The sequence below is a fragment of the Neophocaena asiaeorientalis genome, unplaced genomic scaffold (genome assembly GCF_003031525.2).
Source record: "Neophocaena asiaeorientalis asiaeorientalis breed wild unplaced genomic scaffold, Neophocaena_asiaeorientalis_V1.1 scaffold424, whole genome shotgun sequence".
NCBI classification, from domain to species: Eukaryota; Metazoa; Chordata; class Mammalia; order Artiodactyla; family Phocoenidae; genus Neophocaena; species Neophocaena asiaeorientalis.
The window spans coordinates 3,143,008-3,166,900 of NW_020174430.1; the positions used below are offsets into that span (position 1 = coordinate 3,143,008).

General features: G+C 54.0%; 1 protein-coding gene across 1 annotated transcript in view; it reads right to left on the reverse strand.

Annotated features, from left to right (window-relative positions):
- Positions 1–23,893, reverse strand: part of OPCML (opioid binding protein/cell adhesion molecule like) — a 1,053,766-nt gene that overhangs the window by 1,028,844 nt on the left and 1,029 nt on the right. The gene's annotated exons all lie outside the window — the stretch shown is intronic.

Here is a 23,893-nt window from a genome sequence, read left to right on the forward strand (position 1 = left end):
GGGGGGGGGGGGGAGAGTTACTCTCCGTTACACACCCACCCCCTTCCCAGGGACTGAAGGGGGTGCTTACTTCACTGCGAACAGGAGCAGAGCCTCAGACCTCCTGCCAGGTCCACACTGAGACGAGTCGGAGCCTGAGAACATGGCCCGGCGTCACCTGAACCCCTCGGCCGGGCACCAGGACCTCCGAGAAGCTGAGGCCCTTCCTCTCTGGTCCAAGGTCTTCAACTCCACCCACCGCCCGCCCTCGGTGGGCTGGGCTAAGGGTCTCGTGCAAGATTCAGGGAAGTGGATCCACAGGTGTGTGTGAGTCCACGGACACACCCTCAACATACAGAAGCATAGGAAAAAAAACACAGATGCCTCCTCTCCCTCCCAAGGCTCCATCATAGCTTCATCTTCAGGGAAGAAATTAATCTAAGAACCTTTAGCCAGATCCTCTGACTTTCTGTCCAGATCCTGCGGCACTTCACTGCAAGACAAGCTTCCCTCAGCCATTCTCCTTCAGGGGCGTTTGTTCCTGTGTTTGGTGTGCAGTGAAACGCGCGGCCAGGATTGCTGATGCAAAGGCTGTAGCAACACTTGGGCCCATCCCCTGTGAGAGGAGAAATACTTCTTGACTAGACTTAGTGTGACTGGCCATCCTGGGGTGCCTGGGACGGGCAGTCCCCAGGGTGCAGGGCTCCCAGTTCTGAAAGCAGGACAGTTCTGAGCAAACTGGGCCAAGTTGAATAATCTAGCTTAGATATGATTTCTGAAAATGCCCCCATCCTTAGCAGCAAGGATGGGGCAGGAATGACATAGAGTAAAAGGAAGCAGCTGGTCTGAGGGCGGAACTGCAAAGAGGCTCCATGTTCTAAACTCCATAATTTCCTCATCTCATTTCTAAAGACATAGAAAATGAGCTTCATAGAAATATGTCTGCCTAGGAGTCAACTTTACGTGGCAGAGTTGACTCTGAAAGTCAGATCTGTGGGAGCCCTAAACCCATGTTCTTTACCGGGCCAGGAGCCTGTGAGGACCAGCACGGCCTCCCGGCCCCAGGAAGGAACCTCGAGGCACCATCAAGGGCCTGCCTTCAAGGAGTTTCAGATACACTGGGCGGGGCGGGCAGTGGATTTAACTAACCTCAGCTGGTCAGCATCTCCTCCCCCGCCCTTCGCTCCTCCAAACGCAGCTGTAAATCCTTCCCATCTGTAAACACGAATGCGGTTCTCGCCATTGCTTAGCGCTTCTGACACTAATTGCTCTACAGAGTCTGTGCAACTGGCAACACCTTATTAAAAGTGAAATATATTATACTGTCCACTTATTGCTGCTTTATAGAGATAAAAGTATCTTTACTGCATGGGAAAGCTGGCAAAGAATTTGACAAAGTGGCTTCTAAATAGCCACCTCCCAGGACACAGGCTGGGTCTGGGTTAGGCTGGAGTTGCCCTGCCCTGCCCTGCCCTGCCCTGCCCTGAAGGTTTCACCACAGACTCTCCCCTGCACTGTTCTGCTTCCATCTCAAAGATCAGCGTCCACGGAGCAAGCCTTGGTGCTCTCAGCCGAGACAGCCAGTCTGCAGAAACAACGTCTCCTTCCTGCCAAGGGCAGAGCAGGGTGCAGAGGAGGCTGGCTAGAGGAGAGCTGGGTGGCAAGGATGCAAGAGCACGACGGGCAGGTCTAGGGCGAGAGCTCCAAGTTCAGCCAAACTTGGGACAAGGCAGGCCTCCTGACGGACACCCGCCAAGACGGGATCGCACAGTCAAAGCAAAGCCACAGTCAGCAACCTCTGCAGACGCTTGCTGACACTTAACCATCAGAGAGTCCACCCACCCCAACCTCAGCCCAGCTGGCTGCTCGGGGCCCTGTTACGTGGGACAGAGACTCCAATGACCTCCTCGCTGAAAGCAACGGGACTCAACTCGCCAACCAAATACCCGTAAACGCTTCCCTAAACACCCTCCAATTCAAGATTGCCTGACCATCCATATGGGATGCAAGCTAAGAATGTTTCTTACATTTTTAAAAGGTTGTGAAAAGAGGAAGAGGAATATGAGGTAGAAACCTCAGGGGCGAAAAGCCTAGAATATTTACTTCACCAGAAACAGCCGGCGCTGTCTTAAAGAAAGAACGGGAAAGTGCAGAGAAAGGTGACTGCAGGCAGCTCAGAGGAGAACCGCGGGATGGAGGGAAGGACAAGGGTTGACACAGAAATGCCACCGGGAAAATAACGCCCACTTCCAAAGGGGCAAATTTTGCTGAGTGCTGAGATCTGATTAATTGTGTTCACTCTGCTTTCTGGAAAGGGCCCGTCTGCGGGAGCCTCGCCTTTTGTCTTGGCGATGTTTTACCGCTGTCCCCGTCCATGGCAGTGCCGCGACACGGCCCAGTGGGACAGGGCGGCCCCAGGAGCTTGCAGATAAAAAGGAGATGCAATGATGGACGGGCCTATTGTCACGGCCACGTTTTGTGTTTCCGAGATACCAAATTGCCTGATCGCTTTGACATTTCCGAGACCAAATTAAAATGCACCACCATGGAGACAAAATGTCATTAGCCTCATTATAAGTGATTGTGTTAAAATAAATACAAAAATAAAGTGGAAATTAGTCCAAACTATTAAAATACAGAAGCAAAAATGGCCAACAGGGACCTTACATGAGACAGACTAAGAAAGGTTGAGACGCCCCCAAGGAGGCAGGAGAGATGCATGGAGCCAGCATGGTGGGCAGGCAGCGGGCGGCGGGACGGCACTGCTTGGGCGCCAAAGCTGCTGCGCTCGGCCACCGCCCATGTCGAGGGGCCTTAGAAAGGGTGCATGGCCTCACTGACCCCTGAATTCCTTCTCTGGGAAGATAAGAAAGTGACCTCACCTTTCACACGTGTCTGTGAAGAGCTTCACGTCTAAGTAAAAGGAATAAAGAAATGGTCTTATGAGTTGGAGACCGTCTGGAAGACGGTCCCCTGAAAGAAGGGGGCAGGTAGCCCCGTTGGGCAGAGAGATAACTGACCTGACCAGGGACGGAGGTGTCCCCACAGGACAGCCCCGGCTTTTCTGAAGAAGGGTGGCCACAGGCAGAGAACCAAACTTGGGTCCACTTGCCCGAGTGCAGTAAAGCCAATCTACCGACACGGAGTCGTGGTGAAGGAAACTGTAGCATTCACTGCAGGACCAAGCACGGAGTCCAGAGCGGCTAGTGCTCAAAAAACCCGAGCTCCCCGATGGGTTTCAGGAAAGCATTTCGAGAGGCCAGGTGAGGGGGGCGGGTCGCAGGGCATGCGAGCAGCTTGTGCACCGTTCTCTGGTTGGTCGATGGTGAGGTCACAGGGTCAACATTATCAGTCCTGAGGCTCCAGGAGGCCTGGGTCCTCAGGTAGTTAACATCTTCCATTTGGTGGTGGTTTTAGCATCTGTAAAGCAACTCAGGAAGTGTGCATCAGGTACTATGATCTGGCTACTTCAGAGGGGAGCCCATACGGGCGAGGATATGGGCCCATACGGTCCTGCTCGGTTACATTCCCACTACCATCGTTCACAGAACCCAAGATCGGGAAAGCGGCTTTGGAATCTTCTAGACGAGCTCCTCTAACACACCTGAGGAGACGGAGACTAAAAAGATCAACATTATCAGTCCTGAGGCTCCAGGAGGCCTGGGTCCTCAGGTAGTTAACATCTTCCATTTGGTGGTGGCTTTAGCATCTGTAAAGCAACTCAGGAAGTGTGCATCAGGTACTATGATCTGGCTGCTTCAGAGGGGAGCCCAGGGGAGGATACGGGCAAGGGGTGTGTCCCGGAAAGGCCCAATACAGTCCTGCTCGGTTACACCAGGAGGCCCCGTGTGGGGTACCGAGAGGGGTTCTGACTGCGACTCTGTCTGATGTCAGCTCAGCCCTTTCCCTGACCTCCTACCATCTGTGGGGCTCACCCTCCCTGCCTCCCAGACCCTTTACTCTCTGCTGCTTCACCCAACCTGCCCTTTGACCCCTCCCTCTTTCCTGTCTCTTTCACCTACACCTACTTCCTTTGGCCCCTCAGACTTGACCCCAGAAACCTGGCCCCAGGCACATAATATCCATCTCCTGCGTCTCTCATTCCCACCACTGGACGTTTGCCCTTAATGCCTAGTCTATGGACGCTGACCAGAACAAGCAATGGTGTGAACCGCGCCCCCAAAAGGAAGAGAACCAATCCTTCCCTCGGCGCCTTCAAGGAAGGACATTAATTCTAACTTCCACCATGCCTGCCCACCCCCCCAGGAGAGCCACACGAAGCCCCTCCCTGCAGGAACCATGACTGAGTAGGCTGAATTCCTGCCTCAGCCTGCTTCTCCACACAGACGTCCATGACCAGCCCCGGCCTCTTCCCTGCTGAGCCCGAACCGGCTGGGGGACCACTTCCTATCGATCGGAAGCTGGCACGTGGTTCTCCCCCTTGAGATCAAGGGCTGTTGTTTTCACCGAACACAGTGAGCCTCTAACAAGCATGAACCAACACAACTGGAAGCACCATGATAGAGTGACAGTACCTTCTGCTAGCATGACAGTCCTTCCCGTTTTCTAAATTATCTCTACCAACAGCACCCCGGACCACACAAAAGTCCTGTGTTGCGACTAAGGCAGATATTATAGTTCCTTCCTCATATCTGAAAAAAACTGAGGCCCCAGCACGGAAAATGTCTCGTCCAATTTCCCACAGTCCAGAGCAAAGAGACTAAAAGCCACACGTCTGAAGCCTCAGTTCAGTCCAAATTGTTGAATTACTTTGCCCAAGTCTTAGGGCGTAGAACAAAGGATCCCAGGAGAGCTGGGAGAGGGTTAATTCCCAAAGGCCTGCAAATAGCTTGACCCCCTAAGAAGAGCCCCCAGGTGCTCAGCGGGGATGAGCAAGGGCCTCAGGGGGCTTTGCTGCAGGAGCCCGCAGACCCCAAGCTGCGAGCTCCTGCACCTGCTCTGTCATCGTGACCCCTCGGGAGATGCGTGGGTGGGTTTGGTTTGGTTTGGTTTGCTCCAGGTGAATTTCTGGGGAGACAGAAGATGCCAGGAGGTGGGGCGAGCCGTCCCTGGTCCAGTCAGAGACAGCACTGCTGCGAGAGACAACTAAGGGCGTTGCCTGAAGGACAGCAGCAGAAAAGCTTTACCCTGGAACCCCAAGCAGGAGAGCTGCTGTTCAATCAGCGTGTGTGAGTGCCCCGTGCTGGGACGGCCGGAGGCCCTGTTCTGTGCATGTCTCCACTGCGGCCTCTGTGCAGGGCTGGGGAGGCCGCTGCCCTTGGGGCCTTCACATTCTCCACTTGAGTCTGCAGTTCCCAGCATGCGTGCTCGCCCACTCTCTTCCTTCCAAACCCAGCGGGCATCTGACTTCTCTGATTTATGTTTTCTTTCTAGTCCCTGCACTCTGATCTTTCTCCCACATCCTTTTTCTAACCTGTGAGTGTCAGTTTAAAAAGTGCGCCCGCTTTCCCCGTTGCTCCACGGGGTGGGAATCAGGACAGAGAAGACCTTTTCCTAGGGCCAAGCCAGCCCGTTCCGAGGGCCCGATGGATTCCCTGCTGTAACTCGGACTGAGCAGCACGGTGGACTAGGAGAAGGCTTGGTGAAATGAGCTCACGAAAGGCCGAACGTCCAGCTGAGAAGACGCGTCTTCAGAGGTGAGAAACACAAGCAGCTTACTCCCGTGAAGCAGGAGGGTGACAGAAGCATGCTAAAATGGGTCAAACACCAGGCTTCAAGGCGGTGGGCTGGCTGCAATCAATCGTTTTCCGAGTGCTCATTAGAATTACGAAACATCAGAGCCGGCAGGCACCTTAAGGGATGCTTCAGCACAACCTCCTTTTGTAGAGAAGAAATCTGAGGCTGAGAAAGTCCAGCGACCCACGCAAGGTCACGCAGCCAGGCACGGCCGTGAAAGACCAGCGTTCAGGGGTGCTGACTCCCACCATCCCTTCCGACACCACGTGTGCTCACTCGGGGAGTGGGGGGAGAGTTCCTGTGCCCAAGTGGTTCAGTCTCTGATTAGAGGCACAAGGTAAAGACGTTTTTTGAAGTGATTGTCCTGAGGGTAGTAAATCACGAAAATCCCAAATGAGCCAGGGATAATATTAAGATCACCAGGGGAGATTTTTTAAAATCCTGACGTTGTACCCCGACCAATTCCATCAGAATCTCAGGGAGTAGGACCCGGGCGCGCATCCGGGTGTTTTGAGCTCCCCCCTCCCCAGTGGTCTCAATGTGCCGACAAGGTTGAGAACCATCCCTCTGGAAGTTCAGAGGGAGAGGGGTGCTTATTGGGTGAAGTTGCCAAAAAAGGCTGCTTGGAAGAAACTGTTTCTGGGCTGAGATCAGAGCAGTGGGCTAGACCCAGGGGCGCCGAGAGTCTTCCTTTCCACGCTGCTAGCCCAGGAAGCACACCGCGAGGAGCACAGAGCACAAGAGCCGTTCAACACTGTACCTTCCTTCCCTGAGCCTTTGGTCCACTCAGCATAGCGATCCAGGGTGATTTCTGACCCCAGTTTCCCACGCGGAGGGGTGAGGCCGGCTTAGTAAGGGCCCCACGTCTGGGAGCGGGACTGCAGGTCCACAGCCCTGACCCTGACCCAGCCCACCTGCAAGTTCAACCTACAGCCATCAGCCAGGGGTCAGGGGCTGCTCTAAGTGCCGCGCTCTCTGGCCCAGTGAGGAATCAGCCCCAGCCCCTGGTCACGCAGAGGAGGGGGAGAAAGGGAGGTGACGGAGAGCTCTATCAAGTTCACCTCCCCCGGGCAGGCTCCACACCCCAGATCTCATCTGCCTGTGTCAGCAGCCAGATGCCAACGGGCGCACACCCGACGGCCGGGAAAGAGCCCAGGGCCACCAACACGGAGCGGAGGCTGGCTGGGCGCCCCTCGTGCTTGGCATCTGCAGCCCCCGTCAGGAGGACGGCACAGACAGAAGGGGCTGTGCTTCCCGAGACCCTCTCCTGACTCCTGCGTGGCCCCTCTCTGCAGCAGGGTGGCCACGTCGCTCAGCATTTACCCTGAGGCTGCCTTGAAGTCCTCTAACAGTGACTGCTCGTTAGCCTTCTCACCCTGATCTACACCAGCGGCTCCAATCCAAGTCCCAGAGAGGTTGAGACGGTGCCCGAGGGTGTGTGGGTACTTAGCAACTCAGGGGCTCCCTCCTCTCCAGCTCACCTGCTTGCAGGGGATGTTTCCACTTGGTGGAGGCGCCCACTGGATATTTATTCAAGAAGTAGCTACTGATCGCCTTTTCTGTGTAAGACACCACCGCCTCTTGGGCTCCTCCTCTGAAGGCGGCTGGGATCCATCTCACGCCCACACTTTCCCCTTAAATCAGACACAGGAGCCAAACCTCTGACGTCAGAAGCACGGAGGCCACAGGGAGAAGTCATTCTGCTGAACGTTTGCTTGTAGCTCTGCGCCTCTAGAAATGCAGACGGGCCTCTGTGCAGCCGTCGGATGCCCCTGGCTGGTCACGGTGCAGGTCGTGCACAGCCGCGAGATGCGGGTCTGAGTAGCCTAGGACCAACACCTGGACGACCCTTTCCAAGTCTTGCCATTCCAGGCTGAGCAGAAAGGCCTTCAGATCTTCACAGTATTATTTCTCTGGTGTGATCCACGGTAAACTCTCACCGAGAGGGAAGAGCGTGAAAAGCACCCTGAACTGGGACAAATCAGACCTCGTTTCTGTACCTGGTCGTCCCGCACGACGCTGTGTGAACCCACACGAGTCTCCCCACTGGGCTCCAGTGACTTTAAGGTCCCTTATGATGCTGACCATTTGTGGGCACAGACGTGGCCTCCCCAGCCTTCGGCTTCTCCTCTCACCCTGTCGTTAAATACTTAAGAAAACATTACGAACAGGGCCTGTACTTTCCTAATAATAACACCATCCGTGGCCCTTGAGTCAAATCCTGCAGTGATGGGTGACATGTGGACAAGAGCTCTGTACCTAACAGGACTGCAGGCCACTCACCTGCTGGTTGCTGCCTCGGCCCTTTACCAGCCCACCGACACGTTACCACGGATGCTCTTCCACGTAATTATCTCCTCCACCTCTTTCAAAGTTCAAGTTCCCGGAGCTCAGGGTCTGGACCCCTTCCCGTTTCCTTCTGTGTTCCCTCCCCTTGTAATCTCAGTCAGCACTGAGGCTGGAGGTGTTACCCGTGTGCCAACAAATCCAGACGAGGATGCCTGGGTGCACACACGCACGTGCACATACACAAACGCACACACACTCCCAATTCTTTACATCCAACTGCCTGCCCTACATGCCCAGTACACGCACCAAGTTCACTGTGTGCAAAGTAAACTCCTGATTCTCCCCCAAACCCACAGATCCCCCTGCGGCTGACGTCAGCTCCATCCTTCCAGTTGCTCTGGTCACAGAATCCGGAGGACTCCGTGAATCTGTTCTCTTCTCACATCCCATCGGCCAGTAGCTCGGCCTTCACTGGATGCCTGTCAGCTACTTCCATCACCGCCTTTGCTGTCACCCTAGTCCACCCCCCCCATCTTTTGCTTGGACCACAGCAGTAGTCCCCTAACTAGTCTCCCTGCTTCCACCTTCAGCAGTGAGGTCATGGCACTCCTCTGCTCAAATCTCGAAAGCAGCCCCATATCCAACTCAGAGTAAAGCCAGTCTCCTGACAGAGGATGACAAGGCTCGTTGAATGGGGACCCCACCTCTCTAGCCGTTTCTCCTACCCCTTCCCCTGTATTTACTCTGCCTAAGGCTGTTGGGCTACAGAGCATGGCACCTTCTCTGTGCTGCAGACTGGAGGACCCCTTAGACTACCCTCCACCTCTCTCACTGCCTCCCCGGCCTCTGACCTTCCTGCCCAGCCCCGGGCACCCTGCACGTGCCTCATGCGGGTCTTGGCCGGCTGCTCCTCGAGGGGACCTTCCAGCCCTTTACAAACTCGGCTCCAATGCCCGCCCCCGCCGCCCAGGAACCTCCCTGGTGAAGCTTCAAGAGCATGTTCTTCCCTCTATGTGCTTCCAGGAGGAGGTTTATGCAGACGGTTGCAGGAGAGCACACTGCAACGTGCCTGCAGGCTTTCTGGGGTGCCCCTTCCCGAGTGACCCCACATCCCGAGCCTCCAGCGCCCGGTAGAGGCTGAGTGCTCACCAGACGCCCACTGCCCGCAGGACCTTGTCGAATTAATCGTCCGACGTGGAGTTTCACCATGAAGCAGCTTTCACCTAAACCAAATTTGGCATTTATAATGGGGTTCGCGGAAAGATCCTCATCAGTGAGCCAGATCGCAGAAATTAACAGTGTAGCTTCTAAAATTAGTGTTGTGAAGGACCCAGCAGCAGAGAAATCGGGCCACAGGACCAGCTGAGTACAGCAAAGAACTACGACTCAGAACCCCACAGGGTCAGTCCTTACACACCCAAGGCCCGCCAGGGCTACAAAGGATTCTGCAATGGCCAAGGAGCCCGGGGACGCTTCTGCGAGGCGCAGAGGAGCCTCAGGACTGGTCAAGGCCATGAGAAAGGCATCCCGGGCCACGGTAACGGATCCCATCCCTGGGCATCCGTGTGGACTTAGAGCTCCAGTACTGTCGGTGTCTACAGGATGTCAAAGAGGCTCATGTGGCAACAAGCAGTCAGTGCAGGGAGGTGGCTGGACAAAGTCTGGTCTGCCTTCTGCCGTAGTGATTTACAAAGCAGGCGTCTGACTGCTCCTTAGGTTTGGAGCCCTGAGACACTGACCTCTCTAATACGGGCCTGCTGCTTTGGCCTGCAGGTCACTTCCAAACGGACCGAAGAGGAAGGAATTCCTGCAACACGCCTGCGTGGTTTTCGCCTCCTCCGTTCCAGCTCACCTGTGTCTGCTCCCGCCCTCCACACCTGGAGCTCCTGGCAGTCCCTGTCACCAAGTGACTGAGGGTAGGCCCAGGACACTCTTGAGTATCTGGCCAGAGAGCCCCCTTTTCATCAAGAAGCAGCCCAAACACTTTAGTCAAGGGTCCTTTTAAATATTTAGCGCCATTCTCACTTCTTGATTGTAGGAAATTCATTTCAAGCTGGCTCAGTATTTTGAATTGATCTCAAAACTACTGCCATCACTGTGAGCAGGTCTACGCTACTATCTACCCCCACGATCTTAGATATTGCATTTTAGATTAGCTTTACGTGTCTGTATACAGGAATCTTATCTGGGCTGTCACGCACACTCCTGACTACCCGCAAGCTAATGGAGTAAAATCTAAGTCTGCCCTAAAGAAAAGGTGCTGGAATGGTTTGGCTAATAAAGATGGCACGCTCATTGAGAGAGTCAGTCCAGCGAAACTAATAACGCGGTTATGCCTTAAGACTTTTCACATCTGTTTTATTCCAGACGTAGTCTTCCAGAGAACAGCCCCGCCATCATGCCTAGTGGTATTCTTATCAAATGTGTTCCTCTTGTCAGCCATTCCTACAAAGCATTCATCAGAGAGCACCCGGCCCAGATGAGGGAGTTGATGACCTGATTTACAGGCTTGGGATAAATCGATTTTCAGTGGGACAAATAAACTGAGAACTAGAAGCTTCTCACAGGCTCGAAACCAGAACCGCTCAGAGGTGCGGGCCTATGGGATAAAAAGAGATGGCTGTCCTTCATTAGCTGTGAGAAAGACAACTGACATAAGTTAGGGGGTTGCTAGGATACCGTACTGACCATTTACAACCAAAGAACAGTGATTCTCAGCCAGGAGCAGTTTTCTGCCCCACGGGACGTCGGTCTATGCCTGGAGACAATTTTGGTTCTCGCAACCGGCGAGGTGCTGCTGGCACCTGATGCACAGAGGCCAGGGATGCTGCTAAACAGCCTGCAATGCACCGGGCAGACCCCACAACCGAGAAGTGTCCTGCCAAGTGTCAAGAGTGCCGGTGCCACAGGGGCATTAGGGAAATCACGTTCCAGAAGCTAACGTGTGACCATAACAATTAACAATGGAAGCATCACGGGAGGGTAGAACCCACTTTATGAGCTACACAGTGAATGTGCTCCAGATAACAAACCAGGAAGACAACAAAGAACGCAAGGTGTGTGTTGCATCTCCAAATGGACTCAGGTCCTGTCGAGGGAGAAAGGAAGCACCTTTATCATCAGTCCAGAGAAGCCAGAAACCCAGGTGAGAATCTGGGGGACTTGTTATAAAAATGTCTCATTTACTCTGGGTCAGAGGAGGGTTTCCAAGGGCCAGGGCTAGGAGAGTCCAAAATAGCAAGTTCTTCCTGGAACTGACAATTGCACAGCTCTCCCAGGCCTGCCCGTGAGTCCTGGCTCAGCTCTGCAGAGCGGGTTGGGTTGTGCGACTTCGAACTGGGAAGGGCTGGACTGGGGAGCAGAGCCTCGGCTTGCAGGCCTGCTCTGGGCCCAGCACGATGTCAGCCTGGATCCCCCAGAACCAGACGTCAGGTAGGACGAAGTGTCAAGACATGGGCCAGGGGAGCACCTGGGAGAGAAGATGGGGACAGAGCTGGAGACCCAGGCCCTCTGACCCGGGGAGTGTGAGAGCGAGGCCGCAGGAAGGCTGAGTGGACGTGGGGACGCAGTGTCCTCCTGAGGGGAGTGTGGCCAGGCCCCTGGGGAGCCTCAGGCCAAAGTCGACCATCAAGGAAGCCACGTCTCTCAAGAACGGCCACGACCCAGCACCTCTGCTTGGCTTGGTCGTTGGCCAAGAGCAGCCGTGAGAAGCGTGGCTGCAAAGCCAACACACCTGTGGGCTTCAGAGAGCAGAGGCAGGGGCTGAAGACCCGAGAGCCCCATCCTGGGGGCTGCCACCAATGCTGGGACAACGCACAGGAAAATGCATCCATTGCCGCCAAGTCTCCTACTTTACTCCTTCCTGTGCATCTCCCTTTCTGTGGTCTCCTAACACCTATGCGAAAAATTCCAACCCTCCCTTGGCTGAACTTTCCCCCAGGGGGATGTCTCTGCAGCAGGTGGTCCGTGGAGAAGAGCTGGGACAGAGGGAGAGGAGGGCAAGAACTCGGGTGAGGAACCACGTGCAGTTGGAACGGAAGGTCCCCCTGTTTAGCTTTTTCTCTCCCAAAGACTGTTTTGCATTTACTTCCCTTCAATGGTCTTTTTTGATAAACAAGAGAACATCTGTAATACTGGTCTGTATCCACTGACATGTTACTCATTTTTACCACAAAGACAGAATTGTTGAAGGACATGACAGCTGCTCCAAGATGGGGTCTGCCATAGCAACTGTGCTGTACCAGCACCCAGAGTGATTTGTGGCCAAGGACACATCCCATGCTAAGACCCAGAGAGAAGCAGCCAGAGCAGAGCCATTAGAAGCCTTCTGCCAACCATGATGAGACATTTCTGTCTTGACTCCAGTCCCATGAGCCGGTGCCCTAGCCCCTGAGTGGTGCTGGTCTCCAGGGATGCTTTGAGCGTTACACGGAATGAAGGGAAGGAGTACCAGCATTCCTATTGTTGTTTATTGATTTTTATCTTAGCCTTTTGGTCACCACATATGTGTAGCAACATAGATTATTTCTGCTTAAAAGAATACATTGTGTGTATAGGCTCTAAAACAAAGAAGTCTGGAGACCACTGGTCATAGAGTAGGTCTTAATTTTTGTAAATAGTAGAAAGTGATGGTATGAAACAGGTGAGAGTGGAACTACTCGGCTTGATCAGAGACAGCTGGGGTCCGGGAGTGGGGCACAGACTGCACCCGCTCAGCAGCAACCAAGCCTGTGGGGCTCTGGGCTAAAGGCCCCCAGGGGGAGGGGCAGGAGCAGGGACAGGCAGTCGCTGTACCTACCAGGATGCCCTGTGCTCACGCCTGGGGCCCCTGGTGTTTCTCAGTTGCTGGGCTCGCCCTCTGGGGCCTTGGGCAGGGCTCTGCTCACAGAGGATTCCGCCCCAGAGGGTGATAGGCACAGAAAGCGTCTGCACACCACCTCAGCACTGGGCAGGGGCTCTGCTCTGAGGAGGGGGCGTCCCCGGAGCTGAGACCCCGGCTCCCCTGCCCACGTGCTGGGTGGCGGCCCAGCCTCTGCCCAGTCTCCTCCCTATGCCCCCGGTGCCCAGTGGCCTGGTGCTCGGCCTTCACCCTTCCCTGTCTTTGGCCTCCAGCCACCCCCAGCACCGCTTTGTCCCTGACTTTCCCTCCAGCCCTAACCTTTGCTCTCTCGGCCTTCACGCTGACCCTGCTTCCTCCACCACGTTCAGCGCGATGCAGAAGAGGGGCCTTCGGAAATCTCAAGAGAATATGAAGATACTTCTTATGTACCCAGTTCCTGGGGCGAGGTCACGTCCAAACACAGGCGAGAGAGATCTGCTGATGGTAACCAGGCCCTTAGCCGATACCTAGGAACCCTGACAGAAGACAAGCCAAACTAACGGAAGAACTTTCTCTTTACTGAAAACCTACCACAGTCACTGCCTTCCCAGATGGCACATCACAAAGCAGCGGAACAAAAAAACTGTCACGAAGAATTGAAAATAAAGAGGGATGGAGAATATAGGATGCTCTTACGGGGGAAACATAATCTCCGGTGTACTGTGATTCCCCCCCACCATCCTTCTGAATGCTCTTCTACCACTTCCGCTCTTCAACTGCAGCATAAAATCTGATTTTGGAAACTAAAATATGATGAAAAACCAGCGTTCTAGTTCCAAGCTAGAGCACCCCTCGCCCGCCCTGATCCCAGACTAGAGGAAGACTCAGGACATGGTGAAGGTACAGGCAGGCTCCACTCTCCCGCGGGGACCTGGCCTCCAGTGGGGCCCGCAGGCTGAGCTACTCAGAAGGCAGCCGGTGACATGGACAGAAAGACTCTCACCTCTCGCTGTGGGCGGTGTGCTTGGTGTGTGGGGCCCTCCTTGGATCCCTGGGCCCGCTCGGCAACTCCACTCAGCCTGGGTCTTTCTGAGGCGTCTGAGAAGCTGAGCAGGTGGGGTTAGGGAGGACACGAGACAGGACTGTGACCTTGGACCTCACCTCCTTTCACCAGCCAAGCACACAGCTGCGTCCCTGGCTCTCATGCTGGACTCGGCCCGGTACAGGCGCAGGGTCTGTGGTCCCCTGGGCCTGAACAGAGGGACTTGGGTCACTAGGGCCTCGCGGCTGAGCCCGCGGCGGGAGGAACTGGTCGGTCCCCTGCAGCACGTGTCAGGGGAGCGAGCAGGCCCCCTCCCACTAAGGTGCCCCTCAGCCCCCGCACTGCTCCCTGAAAGTCTACTTTCAGGGGTGGCAGCGAGCTCAGGAGACAGGCACACGGGGCAGCCCGGTTCTCAGGGCTGCAGAGCACTTTCCACCCGAACTTCGCTCTTCTCAGCCCCGTCTGGGTTTCTCTCATCTCAACCCAAAAAACAGAGACCCAGCGGGGCCAGAGCAGCTCAGCTGGGGAAACACAAACCACTTCCAGTGCTTTCCACAGAAGAAGGAGAAGCAAAGCAAACAGGGCTCCAAGCCTAGGGGCATGAACACAGGAGTGGCCGGAAAGGGGCCTCCTCCTCCTGAACCACTATCACGGACACTCGGGCATGTGCTCCACGGCCTGTGGCAGCCAGAGCAGGACAGGGTCAGCAGTGAGGGGGCCTACGCAGGAGGAGAAGCAGGAAAGGCCCAGACACACGCCAACCCAAGGGACGCGCTGAGACCCAGGCCTGCCGCCTGGAGCCGCCGAGCCCCGCACGCCTGCCTGCATCCCGTACGACGTTCCCAGCCGCCCCAGGAAGTAGGTAAACGAGTTATTTCCTCCTATTTGGTAGACAGGATTAAGAGTCTAGGAGAGGTCCAACCGTTTGCCCAAGGCCACCCAGTTCACAAGTGCAGAGGCAAAGCCAGAGGCCGGGTCCCGCTTCCACACTCTCCCACAGGGGATGGCAGAAGGGCTCAGCATCCACCATAAAAATAAATAATCTTTTATTTAAGTATAGTTGGTGTATAATATTATACAATTACAGGTGTACCATATACTGATTCACAATTTGTAAAGGTTATACTCCATTTATAGTTATTATAAAATATTGGCTCTATTCCCCGTGTTGTACAATATATCCTTGTACCTCATTTTATAGCTAACAGTAAAAATAAATAAGTGAAAGAAGAAAGAAAACAGTTGTCCGGGTCATAATAAAGAAGTGGTCCAATCTTCATGGACACTGTTGGGGGCAGTTGTAAGGCGGTGCCCTTTTACTCCCAAAAATCTCACCCTAAACAAAAGGAGGGGAGGGCCCATCAGGAAAAGATGCAGAATCCTCAGAGTGGTTTTCCCCATCCCTTCCCATCTGGGCTTCACCCAAAGAGGCATCCACCCCAGTGCCAAGTAAGACTGGGCACTGTCGTCTCCGTGGGATGAAGCCAGGGGGACTCCCAAGGCAACTCCAGCTTCCCTTGGAGGCTGACGGGCTATTTCCATCTCCACACTCTCTCTTCCAGCATTCTTCTCCCTTCAAGGAGCTGGGGCTCCCTTGGCACTGGGCTCTTTGGAAGAAGCAGGTTGGCTCATTCAGAGAAGCAAAGGCTTCCTCAGGCCTGTCTTCCTAGCAGGGAAATGCCTGTAGGAGCCTGGCCCAAGCACAGTCACCAGTGCATTCCTGTCTGCTCTGAATCTGAAGCCCCGCTTCCTGTTCTGCACTGTCCATGGCTCTTCTGAGCTGATCTCTCAATCGTGCCCAGGCCCGCATGGTCCACCGTGAGGGCAGAGCAGGGCAGGGGGAGGACGGGCGTTCACCCACTATCTCACGGAGCAGTGACGATGTACGGGGAGGTGCTGTGTGCACCGTCAGTTACCGTTTCACCATGAATTGTTAATGTCACATTTATGGTATTTTCGGTGTGTATTTTCTCTTGGGTTTGATAGTCTGGTGATGATAAAAGCAGGTGCCTTTTGCAGTGTGTAGACCAAACAGGACAGGTTGACATGTACCTGGAATTTGATATTGTACCACCCTGGGCATCTCCTTCTGCATATCAAGGATCAATTGATTTCTAGAAGTCTCCCAGTTCATTTACAAAGCTCATTCAAAGTATGAGGATGCCTCTGAGGAGGACAGGCTTCTCTCTTGTTTCTGACCTGTCACCTTAATCCGTGGGTACCGGATACCGGGGAGTCACCCTGTTCCACACGCTCCTTGTGCACCAAGATGAGAGAGCTTCGGGGAAACAGAGCAGCTGAGGTTACAAGTCTGTTTTCCAACAGGGGATCCGACAGGGAGGCAAAGCTCAGCTCAGCCCCGCGTACGCTGAAATGACACCAGCTGGGCTATGAACACAGGTTATTGAAGCTCCGTGTCGACATGTTGGTCGGGTCCCTGCTGACTATGTGACATTAGCTAAGATGCCGGACTCCCTATGCCTCAGTCTTCTCATCTGTAGAATGAAAGGAAGGGACAGATGATCTCCAGCATCCCTTTCAGTCCTGAGGGCTCTACTTTTCTACATAAATTAATATGACTCACCCAGGTGGTGGTGGTTACAGGGAGGTCATGCATGCTCTTGTGACATCACAATAATATTTGTGAAAACGTTGCATCCTGGTGCCCTTACATCAATCTAGAGTCCAATCAAAGCTTCTCTAAAATGCCTGGTTTCTTTTAGGAGCAAATAACCCTGGGCAAGATCCAGCAGATAACACAGCTAGAGCTCTCTGCAATCCCTTTGACAGATTGGGAAATGAATGATGCAATTTTAAGCTCCTACATTGGACCCTGAGAGGACACCAGTGAAGGGACTGAGATTATGAGACTTCAAGGAATGATGGAATTTCCGAAAGAACTTATTTCTGGTTCTGGGCAAAATTACACCTGAGCTGAACGGATGGTTTGTAAGCAGGACATGGAGGACAGATCCTCTTCTCTATGTTCCCAAAGGCACTGCTGGTGCTCACGGTGGGTTTCCTTTAGATTCAGATTCTTCAGACACACCTGGGGCACCTCTGACTTTCCTGCAGCGGCTCCACATCACCTGTGTCTCTCCAATCCAACACCACCAGCAGTTTCCCACCTGAGCTACTCTGGGGGCCTCACCCCTTCCGAGTTTGCTCACCTCTAATTCATTCTTCAAAATGCACAAGAACAAGATTCAATTATGTAAGGCGAGATCCTCACCCCCACTTAGGTGCACCACATCGGTGGGGTTCCGTCATTTCTAGAATAAACACCAAAATGACGAACGTGAGCGTCCAGGGCTGCTGGCCTCATCGCGTAGCACACGCCTTTCCTCTACGCTCCAGCCAAGCAGGAGAACGTCCCCTGGTCCTTTCTGCTCCGGGGCCTCTGCACGTCCTCTTCACTCTGCCTCTTCCCGGGGTTTGGATAAATTCTGCTCTTCATCGTTCAGACCTCAGCTCAATGGTCACTTTCTCGGGCAAGTGATCTTACCTCCCTGGCAAGTCAAGCCCTTCCTATGGGCAGCACAGACCTCTCCTCCCATAGATTTGTATCAGCTCTGACTTCCCCCCACAGGGACACATGTTTGAGGCACTCAGTCTCTCCCGCGAGGCTGTGAACCTCTTTTCTCTTTTTAGAATGATTCTCTTTTTTTTTGAAGTGGACCATTTTTTTAAAGTCTTTACTGAATTTGTTACAATATTGCTTCTGATTTATGCTTTGGGTTTTTTTTTGGCCACGAGGTATGCAGGATCTTAGCTCCCTGACTAGGGGTCAAACCCGCACCCCCTGCATTGGAAGGTGAAGTCTTAACCACTGGACCGCCAGGGAGGTCCCGAGGCTATGAACCTCCTGCAAGCAGGGACCAGAGACTTTTGTTCAGGCACTGCATTCCCAGTGCCCAGAACAGTGCCTGTCACATAGTAATCACTCAATAAACATGTCAGACAAGTGAACCTGCCTGCTACTTGTGGCATCGTCGTCAGAGAGGAGCAAGGCAAGACCCCTGCTGCTCAGAAGCCCACAGCCACGAACAAGCACGTCTGAAATCGGCTCAGCTATAAGAAGTGACTCGGTATAAGACACGAGAAGCCCTGTTTCCATATCCTCGGATTTACCGAGCCCTTCTGACCTTGTCCATATGAACATGAACCCGTGTAAGTGTCACTTGCTCAAGCACGACTCACCCTATGCTATCAGTGTCCTCTTGTGGTCACAGTCCCTCCTCGTATTGCTATAGCGTGTACTTGTTGGCACGGCAGGCATGACTCTAAATTTCTAATAACCGGGCCACTTCATCAGTACCCGGAGTTGCGTAAACCTGCGAGTGATTTTGTTTCTTATGCAGCCGCTGGCCCACATCAGGGCCCACGTCTGTGTTTACGGAGAGTCTCTCACTCTCAGGCGTGTCTGTGGCGACACGCGACAGGAAATCCAAAAGCACCATCTCCAGCTCGGAGCCGCCGCGTGCATATCTGGTTGGAAGCTCGGGGCTGGTGTTTACTGACAGGCATGAACACTGGAATGAGCAATGTCTACAGCATCCTTCATACATTTCCACCTCCCATTAGCAAAGCCTGTCTGCCCTCACTCTGCAGATGGGGAAGCCGATGGGCAGGCCAGCCCCGGGGCCCAGATGCCTGAGGATTCAATGGATGGAACAGGATGACAGAACAGAGAAGCTGACCCTTAGTACTCGTGTGAGCTTGGCTGGCCACCCGTGCGTGTGTCCATCCATTCATCTGCTTACTCGTTCACTCCACAAATGCTCTGTGAGCACGTGTTCTATGTCCGTCACTGTGCTGGGCACCAAGGTCATGTGGGAGGACAAAACGGATGTGTTCCCTACCTTGAGGGACCGCAGTCCAGGGGGGAAAGCGAGGCATAACACAGAGAATCACTGTAAAATATATGGGCCCACAGCGTTAGGCGGGAGGAACCTGGCATCCTGGACTTGGCAGTAACGAAGGAAACGAGCATCGAGAATGCTCTCCTGGGAAAGAGGAACTTAAGCTGAGCCCTGAAGGATGGAAAGGATATTTATCCAGAAACACCATGAAAGGAGGATAAGAGTTTTCCAAGCTCAGGTGGCCTCACAGGGGAAGCCCTTGAGGAAGGAGAGAGCACGGTGTGTTTGAGGGACTGATTCCCGAGCGATATGGAGCACGGGCCAGGCTGTGGCCCGGGGACTGGGTTGAGAGCTTTGGACTCTATTCCAGAGGCAACCCGAAGTCTGCATAGGGTTTTAAGCAAAGGAAAGACAAGCTCAGCTCTGCCTAGCTCATGATCTCTTTGAGAAGCTAGTGAGACCAAAGATAAATCTCCCAGGTAGACCACAAAGCGTGATACTTTCATTATGCTTCGTATAACCACTAAGCAAACTCCCAAGAGTGGTGAAACAGCATTTGTAAATTCCCTACGAATAAATGTTCACGAATGACCACTCAGGCTGTTTCAGAGAGTCTGTACCTTGAGATGTGGAATATGCTGGTTCTCCGGAGTTGCATGTCAGCATGCCATCTGCCTGTCACTTACCACTTCCTGGGAGCATGCGAGCAGCCACTCCAATCAGTGGCCTGTGTCCCAGTGCATTGATCCATCTGGGCCTTTCGGGGGTGTCTCTGCACAGCATCTCTGCTCATTAAAGGCAAGTGCCTGCCTCATAATGATAATGCCGTGCACTTACCCAGCGCATTGCCCAGGGGTGTCTCAAAGCCTTTGGCAAACATTTAATTTAGTTAGTCTAGTGACTGCAGGCGAGTCCCCAGCCTCTCAGCACCATGGGGTCTAGGCAGACAGACAGAGGTGCTGAGAAAGGAATGCAAGGCCGGCCTCGCCCAGGCTCCGGGGCCAAAATGTGGCAGGAGGATGAACGGGGTCCCTGCATCGCTGGGGCAGGGCTCCACGCGCACGGCCACGGCTGACTGCGGTACAGGCAGCATGTAGGCCTGATGCCACAGCGCCCACAGGGAGAGCACCCAGGCTTGTGGCTACAGCAGGGAGCTCTGCAAGGGCAGAGACGTAAGTCCAGAGGAAGAAGGGGCTGTGGATGTGACTGTGAGGGTGGCTAAGCTCTGACTTAGAGGCATCCGTGTGTGTGTGTGTGTGTGTGTGTGTGTGTGTGTGTGTGTGTGTGTGTGTGTGTGTGGACATGAGTGGAGGACAGTGAGGGGGGGGGTGTGTATTCTCACACCTACAGGAAGGGAATAGCAAGGACATTTGTCTTCAAGTTCATCTCTGGTTACAGGGTTTATTCCTGCCCATTCTCAGAATTACCTTCAGTCCCGCCCCGGGCCCACAAGCACCTCCATCTCAGGGTGTAGACTTGAGTGGTGTAGAAATCTAGCAGATGGAACTATATCCTTGCCCCCCGTGTTAGTGCCTCCCCACTTAAGGGAAGGCAGAGGCAGCCAAGGCCTCCTGGGTTGAGAAGCAAAGTCTTAGTTTTCCATCAAGAGCATGAAACAGCTCAAGGGGCAGATGTCGCAGGGCCCGGAGCTCGGCACCTTTAGCAGGGTCAGAAGGATTGGCAGAGGAGAGAGGTGCCATCCCAAGGCGATGCCAGCCTGTCTCCTTCCTCTGATCGCCCGCCCGGCCCCCGTGTCTGGAAGGTGCCACTCAGCATCTGGAGGTGCGAACAGCCACCCCTGCAGACAGCCGGGCTTGTTGGCAGCCACTGGCCCTCTGTGGGCTGATGCCTGAGATCAGCAACAGGAACAGCCAGGCTGGGCCGTCCGTGTCTCCTCTCCCCCAGCCCAGGCAGCAGCCTAGGGGCCCCCATCCAGTAAGCCTGGGACAGGACAGCCACAGCCGAGGCCGCAGGTGACAGCGCCCCGGAGCACCGACTGTCCGAAGCTGATGCACAAGCCCATGTGCAGAGCACCCGGAAATACCGCAGAGCAACATCGGGACCAAAGGGGCCGTGTGTGTCTGCTGCCCTAGTTTTCCACGCAGAGAAACCAAGGCCCAGGGAGCTCAAAGTCCATGGGCCTATGGCATCAGGGTCCAAGGGCAGGAACACACTGAGTAACTCCCTGTTTTACGGACCTCTGTTCTTGAGGCAGGAGAGGACTTACTCACTGTACGATGTCTAAGCAGAACCTGTGTAAAGTCTTGTTGGATAAATGAAGGGGGAGATTGGGCCGTGAGTTCCCAGCACTGTGACAATGACACACAGAAGTGGGTATGGTCAGCTTTGCCTTCAGCCTGCTCCACCAGAAGGAATGCCCGCCCCCATCCTGTGCGACACCCCCCCGTTTCTGCCCTCTGACTAGGAGACCAGGTTGGGTTTTTACACTCACCTTGCTGTCATCTAACCTATGCTTTTGGCTACTCCACACAGGCGGAGATAAGCAGCATATGCTGCTGGAACCCCTTCTACAGATTGATAGACTGAGGCCCAGAGGACACTCTGAGCCGGCCAAACCAACCTGAGGAGAAGGGGACAAACAGGAGGTAATGACTGCAACGTGGGAACAGAAGCCCTCCGGATCAGAGAGCCAATCCTCCCATCAGCGAGCTGGGCCCCCAGCTGGCGTGACTCTACGCTCTGCTTCAGAAACTGAGCCTTGGCCATAAAGACAGCAGCCCCCATGCCCACCTCCATGCTGCCCTGCCATGTCTCAGGCTAGAGGGAAAAAGGCAGGCACAGATGGGTTTGGACTCAAATGCTGCAGGCCGTGGACAGGTTCTCAAGTACACACGAAGTGGGCTGAGAGGGACCGGGGGTGTTTGTTAGCAACACATGTCTGAGGTGGGGCAGGGGTTCTGCATTTTAACCTACAACCCCAGCACTCTTCACCTCCTGCTTCTGCAGGCTTGCTTCCCATCCCACTCCTCCCTCACAAAGTCCCCAGACCACGGTCAGAAAGGCTCCCTGCACGGGCCCATCTCTCCTCCTGCCCGGGACCACAAAAGCCCCCCCACTCTCGGCGCTCAGGGTCTCAGGAACATCTCAAGCCTGGAGTGACAATTGAATTGTCAACAGAGACCTCTCCCCGTCTCGGGTGTGGGCTCATTATGGTTTCCACTTGTTACTGTCTTTGCTGTCCCAGAGATTCTGCCTAGAAAAGCAATTCATGGCCATCGGTCTCCCCCTGGAAGGCACCAGGCGACAACAACGTTAGCCTTAAAATTATTCTGGGATGGAAACGTGTTTCACTGAGAAATAGGCTGCAGAGTGAAACGGCATGGAGGCCCAACCAGGTCAAGGTTACGTGATTGCATTAGCCTCTGTCTTTAGAAGCAGGAAAAGTAAATGGCTAACGAGCTGGTATTAACCCTGATGGGAGGAAAAGCATCACTAGAAACAAAGGGGAAAAGTCTATAAACACATAATAAAGGAAGTAAAAGAGGCGAGGAAGAAGTCCCAAGTAAGCCATTCGCTTGTCAGAACTTTAGGACACAGCCTGGTCCCGTTTCCCGCAGGGACCCTCCCGAGGTGATGCTTTCCTTTCCTCCGGGTACCTCCAAAGCCAACTTTCCTCCTCCGGCTGAGATGCTCGGGCCAGCTTCCAGCACAATTAGCAGCAAAGAGCAGCCCACCAGCAGAAATGCCTTCCCTCTGCCGAGCTCATCCTGGTGAGGCCAAGGGGCTGGGGGCTGGGGGAGGCCATGCCCTGGAGCAGAGCCCGCTACAGGTGCGGGTGCTTCCCACCAGGGGAGATGAGATGAGCCTGGGAGCTCTACAGGGAAGCCTCACCGGGCTCCAGCTCTCTTCAGGGTGCACCGCAATGCAGCTCCAGCTCCTGGGGCTCGCTCCCTCCCCCTTTGGAAGTGCAATGTTCTGATTCCACGGGAGGAGCCCAAACCCACCACCAGCGTCCCAAGGGGTTGAGCGCTGCTGTTCTGCCAGCTGTGCCTCAGCTCAGCGGGAGGACGGGGGCTGGGGGCCCAGGGCTGTCACCCAGGCCAGGGCTCACAGCCATGGGAAAGTCTGGACCCTCACTCAGACCCAGAGCGCCCACCTGGCTCCCTCTACCAGGCTGGCGCAGGTGCCGAGCGCCCTGCAGGCCTTCCCCTCTGAGCTGGTCCTGCTGAAATCCCCTCCCAGGCTTGGATCTGGAAGAAGAGCAACACTCCCCACCCACTCTAACTTCTCAGCCTACAGCAGACAGCCTGGAACGTGCTTACGCAGCGCCCATGTCTGCTAGGAAAAGTGCAATTTTAACACAGCATTACAAAACGTTAAACGATGGATTTACTCCTTTTTTTTTTTTTCAGTCCATCCTCTTCTTCCTTCTTCCCAATAAACTTTTCATTTTCCTGATTTCACTTTGGTAGCTTAGAAATACTTTGGGCTTTATGTTCTTAAAAACAAAAACCAAGTAATTCTGAATATAAAAATGTAAAATTGTGTGTTTTACCCATACAGGATATGTAAGGCTTAAGAATCTTATTATTTATGTCTGTGTATATATGCACAGGATTTTAGGTTTAAGCTCATGTTTAACCAAATGCATGTGTCTCAATTTGGGGAAAAAAAAAGGAAAATTCTCGCTGGGCTGGGGTTTAGGGTAGAAACCCCACAGACCCCTGGATGCCGCCTAAACCCTTGCAAGCATAACCCCGTCCCTTCAGCATTGTTTGAAGGATGCCTGCAGGCATTCAGCTGTCTGCTTGCGAAGACAGGCATGCAATCATCAAATCTATTACAACGTGTTGGGTTTTGCAACACTTCCACTAAGCCCATTCTGGCAGGATTGCAGCATCTTACCTGTGTCACTGCAAACAAGTAACTGCTGCGATAGGTGGACCACGTTTAAATGGCTCGGTAAGGTAGGGAAGGCGCTGAGGAGGACCAGGTAAACCCAGATTCCCACCCTACCCCCGATACGCACATTCCAAATTCTGTCAGGGACATTCACGTTTCAGATGCGGGGAGAAGGAAGGGGAAACGGGATTCTGAATTTCAAAGGCACAATCTGCCCATTTGGTGGAAGGATAAAGAAAGGATGGAGGTGGCAGGACTGTGTTAAGATGAGAAATGCAGGAGCAAAGGAGGAGGAAGGGGAGAGGAAGGGGCTGGAGAGAGAGTGAGGAGAGAGGGTGGTGA